This window comes from Cynara cardunculus (genome assembly GCF_001531365.2).
Source record: "Cynara cardunculus var. scolymus isolate 2C chromosome LG 3, CcrdV1, whole genome shotgun sequence".
NCBI lineage: Eukaryota > Viridiplantae > Streptophyta > Magnoliopsida > Asterales > Asteraceae > Cynara > Cynara cardunculus.
Genome location: NC_037530.1, coordinates 2770894 through 2780006, shown reverse-complemented (window position 1 = coordinate 2780006; position 9113 = coordinate 2770894).

The window sequence follows — 9113 nt, the reverse complement described above, 5'->3', positions numbered from 1 at the left end:
AACACCGTTCATAACCACCACCATGGGCCACCTCACCTCCACCATAGCCACCACCATCGACTACCACTACCATTGCCACTGCCCGCCACCACTATCGGCTACCACTACCACTATCTACCATATTCACATCCTCCACAACCACCACCGTCCATCTCCACCACAACTAGTATCGTCGGCCACCCACCTCCACCATAACCACCACCACTGCGCACCATCACAACTACCTCCACCACATAGGCCACAACTACCTTCTCCAACACTGTCGACCGCCACCGCCACCATCTTCACGTCCTCCACAACCACCATCGTCCACCAATTACCGATGCTTCTACCTCCACAACCATTGTTGCAACAATTTTCACCGTGCCTTCACCAACTGATAAGGATCTACCAAACCAAATAAAACATAACTTCTCCTTTGTATGAATCGGGTTTTTTTCAAACTACCATCAATTATATAAAAAAAATCATTCAAATTTTGTACTACTTTATATTTATGTATATGAAAATTGTGTGGAAATGTTTATAAAATAAATATTTACTTTAGCCATGTCTGACCTGTTGACTTGGTGTTGACGAACAAGTTCCGGAAGCATGCTTGTGTTAATTATAACTATTATATGATATATAAAATCATAAATAACTTTTGGGGCACCGCATCTAGTTCTGTCATGTCCAGTCCTAGTCGTACCAAACACCTGACAGACACTTGTTCGGTCCAATCATGTCCCGTCCAGTTCCGTCCAGTCCAGTTCCGTCCAGTCCTATCCCGTCCAGTTATGTCCAATCCTACCCTCTTGTCCTGTCCAGTTATGCCCTTTTCAATCATGTATGCGTACCAAACGCTACCTAAAACTTATCACCATCCTTTAAGTCCTACCAGCTGATCCAATGCTGGGCATAAGGAAATCAAACAATTCCAACAAAAACAACTGCAGGGGCAGGAAAGTGAAAAGAGCAAACTAGTAGAAATGCAAACATCAAGAACTCCCTGTTGGATCTATCATACTCTTAGGGGTTGTTTACCAAGTGCTTATAGCCTCTTACCAGGTAAGTAGTGCTTATTGAGGAAGAGATAAGTTATCACTCAAAAGCTAAAATGTCAGGATACCAAGTTAACAAGCAATTGTCACAGCTAACAAGGGTTCATCCCTGAAATCATCTGCCATGGCTTTGCAGATCCATTGGTTATACTACTTTTTTCAAAAGTGGGACTAAATGTATGTTGGAGTCGATGATTAAAGTGGAGCCGTTGCAAAATAGGGAAAGGTCATATATATGCATCTTCCCCCCAAAATGAATGGGCCCTTAGTTCTTAGAGCTCAAACCCTGGGTGCCAACGACAGATTCTTGATTTTTGGAGTAATATACTTCTTAACATCAGGATATAAAAGAAAAAAGAAAACATTTCAGATTACTAGCACTGGGCCTCAGAAATGCAGAGGAGAACAGTTCATAACATTTGAAAATATGAAAGGATAGTCGTTTACATATTTAAATAGGGAAATCAGAAGTTGAAAGCAAAAATGGTGAAAGAAACCAGACATGTGATTACAAGCCAACGATCGAAATTATGTGTGTATAAGAAGTATATCGCAATTTTCCCCATCTGTCCAATACAACAACTCGATCATACAACTATAACCACTGAAACATATATATATCATTAAATATGTCAATAACTCTCAATCTCTTATAAATTTCCAATGTCATTGAACGTAAATTGATCAACAATAATAATACGCACATGAAATTGAACTATTTGAAGTTCTCCGGCACATAATCCAAACCAACCAGGGTGCTAAATTAGGTAAGTATTTAACCCAGAGAGGTGGATACCAAAATAAATCAAAAAGAAGACGTAGAACAATAACAAGTTACATAAGAACATTAAAATTGCAAGGCGTGGAGCATATATAATCACCCATACATTACGATACAGATATCTAGAAGACCAATTTCTTCAATTCAGGGTAAATTCATGCTCATTTTCGTACATTCGTAAGAAATCTCAAATGAAAAAGAGTTTCATACAGAGATACAGAGAGAATCGTAACTACCATCACGAGCGGTCAGCGGACGGCCAAAGGCAGATGACGGTAGCGGAGCCGGCGAGGGACAGGATCGACGACGTGTAAATGCAGTTTGGGGTTTTTCTGGCTACGAGACTTTACATATTAACCCCTTTATGTTTTAAAGAAAGACACTTATAGTCCTTCCACTTTTAAATCAACCAATATGTATATCAATTAAATTGATAAGAACTTAAATGATATTAATTACAATCGTTGCTAGTATCTTACTAAATACGTAAACTTGGTTGCATAGACGGGCCTAGAGGGGTGGTTAGGTGGTACGTGCCACTGTATTGTTCCTTCGTGTTCGTGGTAAGGTAAAAAAATTAGGTTCGTGAAAGGTGCAACCGTTTTAAATGGTGTCACCGTATCCAAAGATTCTTGGGTCCGTCCCTGTTGGTAGGGGTGCTCATGGGTTGAGTTGATCTGGTTGGAGACATTTTAACAACTCAACCCAATGCTTGCGGTTTGAAAAATCTTAACACAACCCAATCCAAACCGTACTGGTTGGTCGGGTTGATACTTTGATACATTAAAATATTCTTCTAACCTTGAACATGTTATTTCTCTACTCATAATTTCTTTTTCATCATCATCAACCATTTGATATCCATACTTCTTGCGTATATCACATTCAATTAATTTTCTCAATTTACGTATATATATTTGTAGTTACTAAACATATATACAAATGAGTTATATAGAAATGTGAATAGATTGAAAAGATGTGTATATGAATAGCATATGTGATAGTGTAATCGTCTAGTGTATATATTAATAGAATTTCAACAATCATATTAAATCCAATAAATAAATGGATATCGGGTTGGGTTCAAATAATAGTAACACAATATTGAAAATTTTACAACTCGATTAGACATCGGGTTGCTTCGGGTTGAGTTATTTCGCGTTGGGTTGGGTTGGGTTGGTCGGGTTTTTGAGCACTCCTACCTGTTGGTTGGTACACGGTGGAAGTCGCGTTATCATGATAGTATCATGGTACCGACTTATTTAATTTTTTTACTAGTTTTAATTTTTTTTATGTATTGAATAATAAACGTTGTAACTTTAATTATTTTGTTTGAATGCTTGCAAGTTTTATTTCTTGAAATTAAAACCCCTTAAACATCACATGTGCTACCTGAAAACTCATAATATCACTTGAAATTTGAACATATTGGCAAGTTTTCATATATGTAACTTGAAGTTGATATAAAACCGGTACCAATATGTAATAACCGAAAAAAGTCGTTACCCACTACAATTGGGTAGTACATTGTATGAGATTTTGTATATCAATTATAATTGGTTAATACACAGTATTTAAAGAAAAAACTTGATACTGTAACAAGTCTGCCTCAAAAATTTTGTAAATTGGTGACAGGTGAGTAAAAATTAGTTTAAAGTATGTTGTTATATGTATATTTATTTTATTAAATGATTTTTTGAAGTATATAATATTCATATACGGTAAATAGAACAAATAAACTCACACAACTTTTTCATATTTTGTGAGGTTTAAACCCCTGATATCCTAAAAAAGCTAAAGACTCGTATACCGCTAGGTCAAAGGTCTTTTGGTTTATTTGATGATTAGTGTAATTATGAAAATTCAACTTATAAAAATAAATCATAAAAACTAAACAAACAAATAAATTTTGAACTCAAAATTTCATTACAAGCACGTGATAGATTATTTATTTAATTGTAATAAATTATTTTTATTTTTATTTTAAATAATTAGAAGGGTACTTGTACAATGCAACGAGATATATCTCGATTTTGGTGTTCCATTTTTTTTGGTCTTAGTCGATGTTATAATACGGTTTTTTATGTGGTTTTGAAAAACTATAATGTTTTTATTTTTGAATAAAATATAAATATGAAATTATCATAAAAAATAAAAAAAAATGTTGATAGTAGTATCAGACTAACTATTTAAATTTTCTAATTTTTTGTGTATTTCATTAGTTCATTTTTTTTATTTTTGGTTTAATAATATAATTTTTTATAATAATAATAATAATTAAGTATTTTATTATAATTCAATGATTATTCTAATTATATGTTAGTTTTTTTATATTTAAAATGAAATGTTTATCCTCTATTTGATTATGTTTATCTGAAGTTAATTATACAAATTCATATACGAAGCTTTAATAAGTTGTACTTACGCACATTTTACTTGTAATATTGAATTTTAAGTAATATACATCTATAAACAGTACTTTATGCATAAAAAATGGTTTTTAAGAGCTTTTGTTTAAATGCTTTATAACATAGTATAAATATAAAAAAAAAATTAGTAAATATATTTTTACAAAATATGTAAATGATTGTTTATAATAAGAAAACGATTTTAATGCATATAAATGGATGTAAAATTTTGACATATTCAACAAAAAAATTAACATATTTTAACCTGTATTTTTTATAATTTATTTAAAATAAAAATAAATATAAAGTAAAAAAAATACACTGTTCTCCAACATATTTTATACTCTAAATATTTAATATATTGATTAACATATATTTGTTTCACAATGTGTTTGTTTTATATGTATATAGTTACCAATGTAAAACTTTTTTATATATATTTTTTGTTATATTGTAAACTGAGTATATATGAAATAAAAACGTTGTAACAAAATTATATGTTAATCACATTTTTTCCATTATTAAATAAATTTAATAAAATAATGATATTTTTAAATAAAAAAAGGCTTTTAAAAATGTTTTGTTATTGTACAATAAAGGGCTAAATGGTAATTTCGACACATTGAACAATGATAATACTTTTAAAGAAAGATGGTCCACAATTGATGCAGGGAGTAAAATTCCAAATATGGACAAACATTGTCGCCATCTTCATCATAACCAACGCCCTAAAATGGTCATTTCCCACTTTACCACCTCAAAACCAGCCACCCCCTTTCCGTTCCGGATATGGTCTTTGCACGTCGACGATTTTGAACAACGTGTAACTTATAAGATAGAGTAAATTACGGATTTGGTTCGTGTGGTTTGCGTGTTTTTTTTAATTTTAGTCCCTACATATTATCTATACTATAATATAAAGTATTTGACAAAAACTCTTAAAGACTATTTTTTTATGCGTGTAACTATTTTTGTTCATAGAGATGTGTTGTTTATAAAGACGTGTTACTTAGAGTTGATGTTATTGAGTTTGGACAATGGTGCTCAAAGGATCCTTTTTCGATCGTTGATCTTGAACAATGCTAGAACCACCTTGGATTTTGTGGAATGCAAAAGAGAATTTGTAGAGTCCTTGGATGGTTTGGTATGGATGCCTTCATGGTGGCTGTTAAAGTGGAGATTGGACTATGGTGCAGTCGATCTATAGGTGGTCGGGATTGATTTTTGGTCATTTTGATTAATTAGGATATTGGTTTCTATTTCGATTTGTATAAGATTATTTGTTTGTTCTTCAAATGTATTCACTAGAAATCTGTTTCTTCCTTCATTATAATTATTTGGACAACATAATTGATTTTCATGCTTGTGTACAATAAAGTTCACCTTGGTAGGAATCCAGGTTTAAATATTTTTAAGGGTTCCTTTGAAAAATCGAATATTTAAATATAACTTTTGTATTTTAATGATTAGTTGTAGGTTTATTAGAAAATTTGACATTCCACACTTTTAAAGAAAGATGGTCCATAATTGATGCAGTGAGTAAAATACCAAATATGGACAAACATGGTCCCCCATCTTCATCATAACCAATGCCCTAAAATGGTCATTTCCCCCTTTACCACCTCAAAACCAGCCAAATTTGTACACGTCCTATTTCGGATATGGTCTTTGCACGCCAACGATTTTGAACAACGTGTAACTTATAAGATAGAGTAAATTACGGATTTGGTCCATGTGGTTTGTAGGTTTTTTTAATTTTAGTCCCTACATATTATCTATATTATATTATAAAGCATTTGACAAAAACTCTTAAAAACCATTTTTTATGCATGAAGTACTGTATATTGATGCATATTACTTAAAATTCAAAATTACAAGTAAATTATGCATAAGTACAACTTATTAAAGTTTCATGTTTGAATTCGTGTAACTAATTCCGGATAAACATAATCAAATAAAGTATAAATATCTCATTTTAAAATATAATTAGGATGATTATCGAGTTCTAACAAAATAATTAATTATTATCTTTATAAGAAAAATATATTATTAAACCAAATATAAATTACTTCGTTATTCAACCTAAATTAAATTATAATAAAAAATTGAATTAAAAAGTTACACAAAAAATAAGAATTTTAAATAATTAATTTGATGCCAATATCGATATATTTTTGTCAAATTTTTATGATATTTTTAAATTTATATTTTATTTATAAATAAAAGCATTATCGTTTTTTTTAAATCACATAAGACCATACTATAACATCGACTGAGATAAAAAAATAAACTGAAATATTAAAATCAAGATGTATCGTTTTTTTAAATCACATAAGACCACACTATAACATCGACTAAGATAAATAATAAAATGAAATATTAAAATCAAGATATATCTCGTTGCATTGCGCGAGTAACCTTCTAGTTATTCCAAATGTCCCATTGTGGTATGTGCTTTAGCTCGGGTTTGGTTCTCCCTCTCCTGCTAACAGTTGTTAACTTACATCTGTTAACTAAGAATATTTTGGTCTTTTTCTTTTAAACAAAAATAAAAGAAAATTCATATAGTTTATATATCTCTGATATGATATATTAGATGACCGATAAAAAATTCATATCAGACGCTCCCTTCTATGGTCACATTTTCCACCTCTTTGACCTCCCTATCTTCCAGCACTAAGTATGGTAATGGGGCGGGGACCCCAATCACCGCCCCCGATCCCCCATCTTTGTCCTCGCCCCTATTCTCATCCCCATCGGGGAATTTGATCACATCCTCATCTCCATCCCCGTCCCTTACGGGGAAATGGGGACTTTTTTTTCCTGTTTGTGTAAGTTTTTTTTTAAATCAAATGTGTGAGACGCTGCACATGTTTAAATCTCACATTTTTCCAATAAACCTAAAATCAAAAGAAATTTAGTTTAATATAATAAATATACATCATCATATAATAATTAATATATCGAAAAACAAAAGAAATTAAATTAAATTTTTTAAAAAATAACGTCACATGTACCAAAACATATTGAGTAATACCCAAAACCACGTCTAGTAATATCCAAAATTTACCGATTTAATAGAAATATATAATATACTATTAATTAATATATGTATATGAAGCTTCTATTTTTATAATAAAATAGAGAAAAATGAAAAGGGAATAAAATCGTATGTCGGATGTCGGATTGGTTCGGGGCATATAGATCGGTATGTTCAGTTTTCTTCGATCGGGTTTTTCGGGTAGGGTCGGGTTTTGCACAGCCCTAATATAAACTACTTCTTATATTAGAGTAAATTTCAGATTTGGTATATAAATTGTACCATTTTCAATGAAAGTGATCTTCAGTATTTATTTAATTACAATTTTGTATCTGGCATATGCAAAACCAATTAGTTTTGGTCTTTGTCTGTTAGTTTGTTCTTGATAGCGAGAGAGACCAAAACGATTGGATGTTGCATACGTCTAAAGACAAAATTGTAATAAAATAAAGAATAGGGATCAATGTCGATCAAGATAGCATAGTTCAGGGATCAAATCTGAAACTTCTAAACGATAAAAATCTGTCTAGAAATTTCTAATACGAAAACTTGCCTTGAATCGTTGCAAAATCGATCAGAACCTAACTGTCATGGATTCAAACTCACCCTTATGTCGATTTATTTCAGGGACATACCCAAAAAAAAATTAAAACAGTGGCACCATTTGACTAATAAAATGACACTAACGAAGTTCGAATCTGGATTTGGGGTGGAATAAAAGTCTTGCAAACCAACTATACCAAATAAAACATATTCTCATTTTAGTTTCAAAATACATATGGTGGTACACAACAAATGAATATGGTTGCACCTTTCACGAACCTAAAACTTTTTACCTTTCAACGGAGAAATAATACAGTGGCACGTGCTACTGTATGCACCAATATAGGTCCGTCCCTGATTTATTTCCACTTTTTCCAAGCATTTTTAGGGTTTTGGGACTATAGAAGGTAACAACTTGAACGATATATACATTTGTGCTTTCCGCTAGAAACCTAAGAAAACCATATCGTAGTTTTTCTTATTCATCAGTTGGTTTGTTGTTTCATCAATCAAACCAAAAAATACTTTTAATTTAAGGAATAATCTTTAATATAATTAGGGATTGTTTGTTTACCTCTTAATAGTTTCATTAAAGGGTAGCATCTGAATCGTTAAAAGATGAATCTTGTTTGACAAAAAAAAAATCTGTCTCTTAATGATTCTTAAACCATCTGAATGATTTTATATAAGTAGGACATCCCTTAACCATTTAGCGCCATAATTTCGTTGTAAATAATTATTAAACAATTATATTTCATTTTGCACTATATCATGAAAGCCTCTTAATTATTCTGCACCAAAACATTCAGTAACTGGCGAACAACCCCTTAACAATAAGACTATAATTCAATCCATGAAGATGATTTATAGATTTAGGGGGTGTTTGGGATTGCTTATAAAAACAACTTATTGACTTATTCCGGTGTGCCACCAGTAATAACCATTTTTGAGTGTTTGGATAAACAACTTATACCGGTATCAAACCGTAATAAAGAGTTTTTGAAAAAGTTAAACTCTTCTGACTTATAATAAGTTGATAAATGCTTTTATAAAAAAAAAACATAAGTTGTTTCAAATAAACAATCCCAAAAACCCAATAATTCAAACACATTTTCCAAAATTTTGATAAAACCTTAGTGATATACTCTATCTTTATATATAAAATATTAAATGAAAAATAATGGAGTGGGGGTGGGGGCAATGGGGTGCCTAATTGGGTGGGGCCAATGGGGTGCATAATTGAACTTGTCATGCCCATAAAAAGCAACCTTGGAGGGGGTCTTAAATAAGCAAAAAAA